The following is a 12,711-nucleotide window of genomic DNA, read 5'->3' as shown; positions in this document are numbered from 1 at the left end:
CCTGAGCAGACTTTGAGCTAAAATCTAGAGTCAGGAAACGAGTGATGGTGCACACAACTGACCTGGGTTTGATTCTTGGCATCACATGTGGTCCTCTGAGTTCCACCACGAGTAATCCCTGAGCACAAAGCCAAGAGTAAGTTCTGGGTGTAGGCCCCAGACAAACAAAAATCCATAGGTCAGCTTCTCTCCACAATCACTCAGAAGTGATGTCACAATAAACAGAATTGGGGTTTTGTTAGAAACAAGTCAAGGATTGGAGAGAAGACAGTGTTTAAGGCTCTTTTCTTGGATACATTTTTTCACCCTAGTTTGATCCTTGGTGCTACTCATGGTTCCCTCAGCACCATTAGGAGTGATCCCTGAGCAGAGTCAAGAGAAAGCCCTGATCATAGCTGGGCACTGAACAGGAATGTGAAGCTCCTTATGCATGCCCCTGTCCTCCCCCCCACCGCTCCTGCCACTAACCACTCACTGTCAGTCCATCATGGCAGCTAAATTGGAAAAGGTATTGTTATATGGTTGTACCACAAGGGGGCAGGAACCAAGAGAGAGCCAGTGGAAAGCCTGACTGGGGAACCTTTGGCCCTATTCATCTTATGAAAGTGGAGAGGGGTCAACCTGAGAGGAAGCTCAGGGTCTGCGCCTGGCAGCAAGAGAGGAGTCAATACAGTGTCCTAGTTCTTTCCAGAGTCTGTGTTTGGGAGAGATTTCTTCCTATGACCACTTTACTTGCTCATTTTACTTGAGAAAAAGACCCACCTAAGTTCTGCCAACCAATTCGTGATACCTCTTCAACATTTTTTTTTGTTGTTGGTTTGTTTATTTTTGTTTTCCTTCTGTGTTTCTAACAACCTCTCAATTAACTACTTATCTTTATCCTCTGCAGTCTATATAGAGTCCTCCCAGTACTTTTGATACCTTGGGGGAGTTAGCAGGTGAATATGTGAGGTGCAAAATCAGTCTGGAGTGCAGATTCTGCAGCACCCTGGATTATGTGAGACTGGTCTAAAGGCACTATTTCTTTTTTTTTTTTTAGTTTTACATTTTATTTTCAGTACCACAGTTTACAATACTGCTGATGTTAAGTTTTCTTGCAGAAGTCATTTCAGCACCACCAGTGTCTGTTTCCCACCATCCACGTCTCAAAGTTCCCTTTCTCTCACCATGCTATCTTCCCTTCTGTCTCCTTTAGTAAGCTTTATTGAAGATCAGTTCTCAGTGTCTGTTGTGTTGATGCATTTGCTATTTCCTTGCTGTTTCTTTATATCCCACATATGAAAGATCATTCTCTGGCTGTCTTCTTTTGACTAACTACAAATCTATCCACAAAATGGAAAATTGCAGGATTTCGTCTTTTTTTTTTTTTTTTTTTTTTTGTGGTTTTTGGGTCATACCCGGCAGTGCTCAGGAGTTACTCCTGGCTCCATGCTCAGAAATTGCTCCTGGCAGGCATGGGGGACCATATGGGACGCCAGGATTCGAACCGATGATCTTCTGCATGAAAGGCAAATGTCTTATCTCCATGCTATCTCTCCGGACCCTCATCTCTTCTTATACCAGATAGAATGCCATTGTGTAGGGGCCGGCAAGGTGGCACTAGAGGTAAGGTGTCTGCCTTGCAAGCGCTAGCCAGTTCAATCCCACAGGGGCAATTTCTGAGCAGGTAGCCAGGAGTAACCCCTGCGCATCAAAAGGGTGTGGCCCCCCCAAAAAAACAAACAAAAAAAGAATTCCATTGTGTATATGTGCCATAGTTCGTTTTTATACAGTCATCTGTTCTTGGTTATTTGCTTTGCTTTAACAAACCCTCATAAAAGCTGGTATCTTAGTAGTGATCACCAATAGCTACTGACTTAATGAAAAGAAACCCAATTTATCTTGTGACTTCTAATAGCCTGCCAGGAGTGATTTCTGAATTTAGATCCAGGAGTATCATCTGAGCCCTCCTGGGTCTGGTCCCCCAAAACAAAACAAGACAAAAACAATAAAATTACTCCATTTAGGATTTCTTACTCCTTTATCAAAAATTAGGTGATTGTATGTCTCTGAGTATTTGAGCCTATTCCACTGATCTGGGGGCCTGTCTTTATTCCAATGCCATGCTGTTTTGATAACTATTACTTTGTAGTACAGTTTAAAGTTGGGGAAAGTAATGCCTCCCATATTCTTTTTCCCAATAATTGCTTTAGCTATTCTAGGGTGTTTATTGTTCCAAATGAATTTCAAAAGTGCCTGATCCACTTCTTTGAAGAATGTCATGAGTATCTTTAGAGGGATAGCATTACATCTGTACAATGCTTTGGGGAGTATTGCCATTTTAATGATGTTAATCCTGCCAATCCATGAGCAGGGTATGTGCTTCCATTTCCATGTATCCTCTCTTATTTCTTGGAGCAGAGTTTTATAGTTTTCTTTGTATAGGTCCTTCACATTTTCAGTCAAGTTGATTCCAAGATATTTGAGTTTGTGTGGCACTATTGTGAATGGGGTTGTTTTCTTAATGCCCATTTCTTCCTTATTACTATTGGTGTATAGAAAGGCCATTGATTTTTGTGTGTTAATTTTGTAGCCTGCCACCTTGCTATATGAGTCTATTGTTTCTAGAAGCTTTTTTGTAGAATCTTAGAGTTTTCTAAATAGAGTATTATGTCACCTCTAAACAGAGAGCTTGACTTCTTCCTTTCCTATCTGGATTCCCTTGATATCTTTTTCTTGCCTAATCGCTATAGCAAGTACTTCCAGTGCTATGTTGAATAGGAGTGGTGAGAGAGGACAGCCTTGTCCTGTGCCAAAATTTAGAGGAAAGGCTTTCAGTTTTTCTCCATTGAGGACAATATTTGCCTCTGCCTTGTGGTAGATGGCCTTAACTATATTGAGAAAGATTCCTTCCATTCCCATCTTGCTGAGAGTTTCGATCAAGAATGGGTGTTGGACCTTATCAAATGCTTTCTCTGCATCTATTGATATGATCATGTGATTTTTATTTTTCTTGTTGATGTTGTGTATTATGTTGATAGATTTATGGATGTTAAACCATCCTTGCATTCCTGGGATGAAACCTACTTGATCATAGTGGATGATTTTCTTAATGAGGCATTGAATCCTATTTGCCAGGATTTTGTTGAGGATCTTTGCATCTGTATTCATCAGCAATATTGGTCTGTAATTTTCTTTTTTCGTAGCATCTCTGTCTGGTTTAGGTATCAAGGTGATGTTGGCTTCATAAAAGCTATTTGGAAGTGTTCCTGTTATTTTGATTTCATGAGTCTTGCCAGGATTGGTAGAAATTCCTCTTAAAAGGTTTGAAAGAATTCATCAGTAAATCCATCTGGGCCTGGGTTTTTGTTTTTGGGCAGACATTTTATTACTGTCTTAATTTCCTCAATAGTGATGGGTGTGTTTAGATATGGTACATCCTCTTCATTCAACCATGGAAGATTATAAGAGTCCAAAAATTTATCCACTTCTTCCAGGTTTTCATTGTTAGTGGCATAGAGTTTCTCAAAGTAGATTCTGATTACCCTTTGGATATCTACCATATCAGTAGTTATTTCTCCTTTTTCATTCCTAATATGAGTTATCAAGTTTCTCTCTCTCTTTCTTTGTTAATTTTGCCAGTGGTCTATCAATCTTGTTTATTTTTTCAAAGAGCCAACTTCTGCTTTCGTTGATCTTTTGGATTGTTTTTTGGGTTTCCACTTCATTGATTTCTGCTCTCAGCTTTATTTCCTTCTGTCTCCCTATTTTTGGGTCCTTTTGTTAAGTGCTTTCTAATTCTATGAGCTGCGTCATTAAGCTATTCAGGTATGCCCTTCTTCTTCCCTTATGTGTGCTTGCAAAGCTATAAATTTTCCTCTCAATACAGCTTTTGCTGTGTCCCATAGGTTCTGATAGTTTGTCTCTCCATTGTCATTTGTGTCTAGGAAGGTTTTGATTTCCTCTTTGATTTCATTTCGGACCCACTGGTTATTCAGTATCAGGCTCTTTGGTTTTGGCACAACTGTCTAGCCACTTGCAAAAAAATTGAACTTAGACCCCCAGCTAACATCATGTACGAAGGTTAAATCAAATGGATGAAAGATCTCGATATCGAAACCATAAGATATATAGAACAACACGTAGGTAAAACACTCCAGGACATTTAAACTAAAGGCATCTTCAAAAAGGAAACTGCACACTCCAAGCAAGTGAAATCAGAGATTAACAGATGGGAATATATTAAACTGAGAAGCTTCTGCACCTCAAAAGAAATAGCACCCAGGATCCACGAGCCCCCCACTGAGTGGGAGACACTATTCACCCAATACCCATCAGATAAAGGGCTATTCTCCAAAATATACAAGGCACTGACAGAACTTTACAAGAAAAAAACATCTAATCCCATCAAAAATGGGGAGAAGAAATGGACAGACACTTTGACAAGGAAGAAATACAAATGGCTAAAAGACACATGAAAAAATGCTCCACATTACTAACCATCAGAGAGATGCAAATCAAAACAACTATGAGGTACCACCTCACACCCCAGAGATTGGCACACATCACAAAGAATGAGAACAAGCAGTGTTGGCAAGGATGTGGAGAGAAAGGAACTCTTATCCACTGCTGGTGGGAATGCCGTCGAGTTCAACCTTTATGGAAAGCAATATGGAGATTCCTCCAAAAACTGGAAATCGAGCTCCCATATGATCCAGCTATACCACTACTAGGACTGTATCCTACGAACACAAAAATACAATACAAAAATCCCTTCCTTATACCTATATTCATCTCAGCACTATTTACCATAGCAAGACTCTGGAAACAGCCAAAATACCCTTCAACAGATGAATGGCTAAAGAAACTGTGGTACATTTACACAATGGAATATTATGCAGCTGTCAGGAGAGATGAAGTCATGAAATTTTCCTATACATGGATGGACATGAAATCTTTTATGCTGAGTGAAAGAAGTCAGAGAGAGAGAGAAAGACGCAGAATGGTCTCACTCATCTATGGGTTTTAAGAAAAATGAAAGACATTCTTGCAATAATAACTTTCAGACACAAAAGAGAAAAGAGCTGGAAGTTACAGCTCACCTCATGAAGCTCACCACAAACAGGGATGAGTTTAGTTAGAGAAATAACTCCATTTCGAACTATCCTAATAATGAGAATGTACAAGGGAAATAGAAAGCCTGTCTAGAGTACAGGCGGGGGTTGGGTTGGGAGGAGGGAGATTTGGACATTGGTGATGGGAATGTTGCACTGGTGCTGGGTGGTGTTCTTTACATGACTGAAACCCAAACACAATCATGTATGTAATAAATTTGTTTAAATTAAAAAAAACAATAAAATTAAATAAACATTTTAAAAGCTTCAGAGTTTTGAAAACCTGGATTAGACTCTGATGACAGGCAACCTATTGCTTCCCTCTAAGATATTCAGTAAACATTGATTTTTTTTTTTTTTTTTTTTTTTTTTGGTTTTTGGGCCACACCCGTTTGACGCTCAGGGGTTACTCCTGGCTATGTGCTCAGAAATCGCCCCTGGCTTGGGGGGGACCATATGGGACGCCGGGGGATCGAACCGCGGTCCTTCCTTGGCTAGCGCTTGCAAGGCAGACACCTTACCTCCAGCGCCACCTACCCGGCCCCAAACATTGATTTTTTTAAAAAATGTTTTCTCTCACATATGGTAATATTCTGGGCTCACTCAAGGCTCTGTGTTCAGGGTCACTCCTGGCAGTGCTTGGAAGACCACATGTGGTGACAGGAATGGAGCCCAGGTTGGCTGTATGCAAAGCAAATGCCGTGTACAATCTCTGCAGCCTCTGTGAGACTTTTTAAAAATACTTCTTTGTGTTTTTTATGTGGAAGGGAGTATGGAATTTGAATGACACACGGTCGGAGTTGTGCTTAATGCTGTGCTCAGGGACCCATATGAAGTATTGGAGATGGAAATCATTTTGACTTTGGCACATGCAAGGATCTCTGGTTTCTAAAAAACTTTTAATATATAATTTTTATTTAACATAGAAGACATATTACAAAATAAGCCTCATGCATACCTTTCTCATTTAGTTTATTAATTTTTTTATATTTACTACTTTTCGTTTCCATCCCCAGTTCCCGTTTCCTTCTCCTTCATTCTCCTAATTCATCTTCCAAGTTGTTTCTCCATTTTCTTTCATCTTATCTTATTATTTTATTTTACTAAGTTAACACTGAATCTTTGTGAGGGTGAGGCTATAATTAGGCCTGCTCAGGGGCTATTACTGGCTCTGTGCTCAGGAATGACCTCTGACAGTGCTTGAAGCACCATGTTCAGAGTCAGAGATTTAAAGTAGGGTCTGTAGAATTCAACCAAGCCTCTGAACCCCTGTACTAACTCTGGCCCAACACTAACTCTTTAATGTTCTTAAAACACAATCTAGGTCTTAATCTCCCTCATTATATCAAAATTATTGTTTCTTCAATTACTGTCAGAAAGATTCATGTTAATTTAGGTGACACTTTGTTTCCTATCACAGATGTATTGTATGAATATACTGACTGGCTTGCCCTTTTAGTAAAATGTAATTGTGCTGTAAAATCAAAATAGCTCTATTTACCAATGGCCATGAAAGGTGCACCAATCTTTTATGCCAGTAAATTTATACACTTGTTAGCTAAAAGAAATCCTTATTTTAAATATAAATAGAACAGCAAATAAAACATTTGCTCTTAGGTCCTCATTTCTACACCTAACAGGAATTCTGGTTTTAACTGACCTTCACTTTCAGCCTCACTGCTGTACTTATCTACTGTTTTGTACATGCTTTTTATTCTGTTCTTGGGAACCAAGTCTTATCTCCCCAAATATAATACTATAATGACTATATATTCCCCCAAGATTTTTAGAAAGAGGGTTAAGGTTAAATCAGGCCCTAAAAGTGAGGCTTTAATTGCACAGGACAAATGTTCTTTTATTTTATTTTTAATATAAATAAATTCCTTAATTGAATCATTATGAGATATGCAGTTACAAAGTGGATGATTATTTAGTTTCAATAATACACTGTCCAATACCCTTCAATGGGAGAAGAACTCAAAGCTTTCTCTTCTTCACTTTAGCCAGAGGAAGCTGCATGAAAGCAGATATTTTTAAGCTGGGAAAAGACAACATTTTATTTACTTTATTTACTTTTGGCACATACCTGGTGATACTCAGGGGTTACTAATTATTCTTTGGGGGCCACTCCTAGCAGTGCTTAGGACTGATGGAAATTTAATGACTCGAGATCAGGCCTCCCATAAGCAGAGCATGCACCTAGTCTATTGAACATTCTTAGGCCCTGGGAGAGGGAGGTGTAAAATGTTATTTTAGTAATTTTTTAGGCATCATCAGGAAGTTAAAGACCAAAAACAGCATGTACATATCTGCATGAATTATCCTATTTATACACTCAAATAAAATGGAAAGAAGAAAGAGAAGAATCTCCTCGGAGCAAATAGATTTGGAGAACTCCCCAGGAATGAATTCAATTTTGTAAACCAGTGTATTTGAAAGATAGAAGGTTTGTGTCAGATATACAATTGAGGGAATCTCTCTGTATTTTAAGTGTGAGTAAGTGAACAGGGGACCTGGAATCATAGGAGCCATGGAAGGAATGTCAAACAATCCTGGGGTTCAGTGGATGAAGAGGAATGAGTGCTGATGATGAAGAACAGTAATTCCAAAGGAGAGGTAAGTGCTCCCAATGCCTGTATCTCAGAGAGAGTAGTGGGTAGCTCCTGATTTTACAGGCAGAGAAATTTCATGTGAGTATGACAATGGTCTCAAGAAGGATCCCCATGATCAAGATCAATGGCAAAAGATCAGCTAAAGAAGCCACTGAAATTGGAGAGGAGGTCATATATCTATGTGACAGGGTTGGAAATATAAAGGTGATGCACCTACAGGCTATAGGAATCCCTTCCTTCCTTCCTTCCTTCCTTCCTTCCTTCCTTCCTTCCTTCCTTCCTTCCTTCCTTCCTTCCTTCCTTCCTTCCTTCCTTCCTTCCTTCCTTCCTTCCTTCCTTCCTTCCTTCCTTCCTTCCTTTCTACCTTCCTACCTTCCTTTCTACCTTCCTACCTTTTCTTTCTTTTTGGTTTTTGGGTCACACCCGGTGGTGCTCAGGGTTTACTCCTGGCTCTGCATTCAGAAATCGCCTCTGGAAGGCATGGGGCTCCATATGGGATGCCGGAATTCGAACCACTGTCTGTCCTAGATTGGCTGCATGCAAGGCAAAAGCTGTACTATCTCTCCAGCCTTTTTCTTTCTTTCTTTCTTTCTTTCTTTCTTTCTTTCTTTCTTTCTTTCTTTCTTTCTTTCTTTCTTTCTTTCTTTCTTTCTTTCTTTCTTTCTTTCTTTCTTTCTTTCTTTCTTTCTTTCTTTCTTTCTTTCTTTCTTTCTTTCTTTCTTTCTTTCTTTCTTTCTTTCTTTCTTTCTTTCTTTCTTTCTTTCTTTCTTTCTTTCTTTCTTTCTTTCTTTCTTTCTTTCTTTCTTTCTTTCTTTCTTTCTTTCTTTCTTCCTTTCCTTTCCTTTCCTTTCCTTTCCTTTCCTTTCCTTTCCTTTCCTTTCCTTTCCTTTCCTTTCCTTTCCTTTCCTTTCCTTTCCTTTCCTTTCCTTTCCTTTCCTTTCCTTTCCTTTCCTTTCCTTTCCTTTCCTTTCCTTTCCTTTCCTTCCCTTCCTTCCCTTCCCTTCCCTTCCCTTCCCTTCCCTTCCCTTCCCTTCCCTTCCCTTCCCTTCCCTTCCCTTCCCTTCCCTTCCCTTCCCTTCCCTTCCCTTCCTCCCTTCCCTTCCCTTCCCTTCCCTTCCCTTCCTTCCTTCCTTCCTTCCTTCCTTCCTTCCTTCCTTCCTTCCTTCCTTCCTTCCTTCCTTCCTTCCTTCCTTCCTTCCTTCTTCCTTACCCTTCATTCCTTCCTTTCTGTCCCTTCCTTTCCTTTCCTTTATTTCTCTTCACTTGCAATGAAGGTATAAACTTAAGGACTCCACATTCCAAACCTACTATCTCATATGAGTCTCTGAGCTATATGAGTCGCTCTGCTCTGCTCCGTGGCCACACACATCTCCTAGTCAATAAACTCCAGCACAACACATAGAAAACGTCATAATACAAGCATGACAATAGGGTAGCAATTGCAGGCCTCCACCATGTGTAGAGAAGGAAGGTGGCAGCTCTGGTGACCCAAAAAATGCAACCCATCTATTTATTCTCTCAGATAAGGAGTTTAGAGAAGAAATATGGAGGATCCTCATAGAAATCAAAGAAAGCATGGATTGTGCTAAACAAACCACATATAAGAATTAAGAGGATATGAAATCAGAAAACTCCAAACTGATTAACAGGACTAAAAATCTCAGTAGATGAAATAAAAACCTCAATGGAAAGCCTCTACAAAAAGAGTAACAGCAGCTGAGAACAAAATCAGTGAGCTGGAAAATGAGGTTCATAACTCCATACAAGAGAAGAGACTGGAAAAGAGATGATTAGAAAAGAGACTTAAATCAAATGATCAGAAAAAAATTCTCAAAGAATGTTAACAGATGAAAATAGAAGTCTGATAAACTCAACAGAAACAATGTAAGAATCATTGGAGTCCAGCTACCCAGGAAGAAAATTCCCAGGAAGAATCAACAGCCAATCATTGCATAGAAACTCCCAGAACTAAAGACTTCAGGCAATCAAATCCTGCATACCCAGAGTACCAGCCAAAAGAGACCCCAAGAAAAGCACCCCAAGACCCATCCTAGTAACAGTGATGAATCCCACAGATAGGGGTAAAATACTAAAAGCAGCAAGATCAAAAAGGGAAATTATATTCAAAGGAGTATCCTTAAGATTTATAGCAGACCTGTCACAAGAAATTATCAAAGTCATAAAGTAATGGTAGAATATAGTGAGAAATAGAAGAAAGTGACCTAGTATATATATATAGTGTCAACCCCAGAAAACCCCATAACCTTCTCTAGTGCACATGAATCAATATCCAGAATAGATAACGTGCTGGTCTATAAAACATACCTCCATAAAATCAAGAGGATAGAAATTGTACAGACTACCTTCTCAGATCACAATGCACTGAAATTAGAAGTGAACTACAAAGAGACACAGAAGAAAAACTTTAACACCTGGTAATTAAACAGATCACTACTGAATAACCAGTTGGCCAGAGATTAAATCAAAGAGGAAATCAAAAGAATTTGAAATTAAATTTCTGGAAACAAATGAGAATAAACACTTAAATTTTTTTTTGTTTTATTTTTGAGGATTTATTTTGGCAGTTGTCAGGGTTTACTCCTATCTGTGCTCAAAGGCTGACTCTTGGCAGGCTTGGAGACCATACATGGTGCTCGGGATTGAACCAGGGTCAGCCATGTGCAAGGAAAATATCCTACCTTCTGTGCTATTGCTCTGATTCCTGCTTACTCACTTTTAGTTTTTACTCACAATCTGGTTTATGTCTTTTTTTTCTCTTTTCTTTTATGTATGTTAAGTATGTATGTATGTGTGTGTATTTTCTGTTCTTTCTTTGTTGGTTTTTGGGCCACACCTAGTATTGGTTAGGGTCTATTACCAGCTGTGTGCTGGAGCCACTCCTGGTGATTTAGGCTTTTAAGTTCTCTTTCCACTTATACCTCCTGCTAGCTTAGCTATCTCCATTTCCCTACTCATGGGGCTCAGGGCTGGCGTCCCTCTCCCTTCTTCCAAGCTTTGAACTCTTTCCAGTTATACTGCATTTCATTTCATTTGCTTTGGCCTACAAGAGCCATCCTTAGTTCTATCTCTGTCTCTATCATCTATATCTCTGTTTCTAGCAAAAATAATTTTTCTTCTGAATGTATGGCTTGGCTCTTGCTGCACAGAGGTTTGAGGGGATATGAAAAGCTGTCTGTTCATTTTATAGTGGTGTGTGGGTTCTGTGGTCACATGAATGTGGACTCTGCCACATTAAAAAAAGTTAAACAGGTGTAACCACTCTGGAGAACTGTTTGGCAGTTTGTATAAACTTATCTTCTCTATGGCCCAGCCGTTCTTTACTTAAGTATTTATCTAAGAAAAAATGAAAGCATGTGTCCACAGAAGGACTTGCACAAGAATGTTCAGACCTGCCTTATTCATAGTAGTCAAAAACCTGGGAGTAGCTCAAATGGGTCTCAAAGGGAGGCAGTGCAAACAAATCATAAGATAAATACATACGAACATAATAGAAGGCAGCTCAGCAATTTTAAAAGAGAAAATTAACTTATGATTTACTGTGTGGGGAAGGGATAGGTCATACTCAGCTGTACTCAGAAACTATTCCTGACTTTGTTCTCTGGAGTGACTCCTGGTGGTGCTTAGGGGACCATATGTAGTGCTGGGTATTTGCACCAGTGTTGTCTGTGTGTAAGACAAGCATTTTACCTCCTGATTTGATGTTTATGAAGTCTAAGAAATAGTAAAAGGCAGACTATGGTAATGGAAAGTCAATCAGGGTTTGTAGCTGTATAGTAGGAGGTTGACTGAACCAGGGACTATTTCTGGGAGGAAGTTACAGTTCTAGAACTGATTTGGGGTAATAGTAAATTCACTGACATGAACAACTTGAGGTTTGTGCACATTCACTACAATTAAATTAAAATTTAATTCAATTAAAAATTAAAAATAATACTCTGCTATAGAATTTTTATTAGCTTTGTGTGTTTTTATGAAAAAAGACATGAGGGGAGTGTTTTGGAAATACTACTTGAACAAACATCCAAAGAATAATAATATTGCTTTAGGAGACACTTTTATATCCACACTTCTTTTAATTCAGTTCACTGATGTTTCCTGTTTCTGGATTCCTTTCTTTGCTCAGTATATAAATACATTGTTTATGCCAACCCCTGGTACTCATGTCTTCACTCTCCATCCTGGATGGGCCCTGCAGTCCCAATTCTCCCGGAGGTCATCTGACCTCGCTGTCTAAGGCCTCTGTGAGTGACTGAATGAGAAGGAGGAGCTTGGCTCTGGAATGTATTGATCTTTTTCACCTCCATTTGTTCAGTTCCTTTAGTTGTCCAGCTTGCATTTATTCACCAGTTTACAGCCCAGGTGGATGCAGTGCCTCTTGAAGTCAATCTGTCATTGCAAACCAAACTGTTTCCTCCCAGCAGGTGTAAGAGTCACTCACCTCAACCTGCTTTTCATAAAAATGAGAACTGCTGGAGTGGAGTAGTGCTAAAAGGATCTTCAAAGTCCAAAGGAATGCTAATCACCAGATACAAAAATGTATGGCACCCTATCAGTAACAGTTTTGTTACAGTGCCTAAAGGAGGTAAAAGGAAAAAAAGAAGGGGTGTATGTGTGTTCTTTTTTTTTTTTTTTTTTTAATTTTTATTGTGACCAAAGTGCATTACATATCTTTCACTGAATCATTTATGGTACATAGTGACAATGAATGAGGGGTATTCCACCACCAGTGCTGTCCTCCCTCCACCTCTGTTCTCAGCATGTATCCCATATCTCCCTTAGTTACCCCCCAGAATACTAGTGCAACTGGTCTCCACTTTACAGCTTGTTGTAGATTGAGCATCCATTCCACCGTCATTGGAGATAAAAAGGATAAGAAAAAAGGGAGAAAAAAATTTGGTAACAACTACCAAAAAAAAAAAAAAAAAAAAGAAAGAGAGAAAAAAGAAAAAGAAAAAAGAAAAATGGAAGAAAAAAGAAAAATTGCA

This window comes from Suncus etruscus, chromosome 8 (assembly GCF_024139225.1).
Source record: "Suncus etruscus isolate mSunEtr1 chromosome 8, mSunEtr1.pri.cur, whole genome shotgun sequence".
Lineage (NCBI taxonomy): Eukaryota > Metazoa > Chordata > Mammalia > Eulipotyphla > Soricidae > Suncus > Suncus etruscus.
This window is presented reverse-complemented; position numbering follows the sequence as displayed.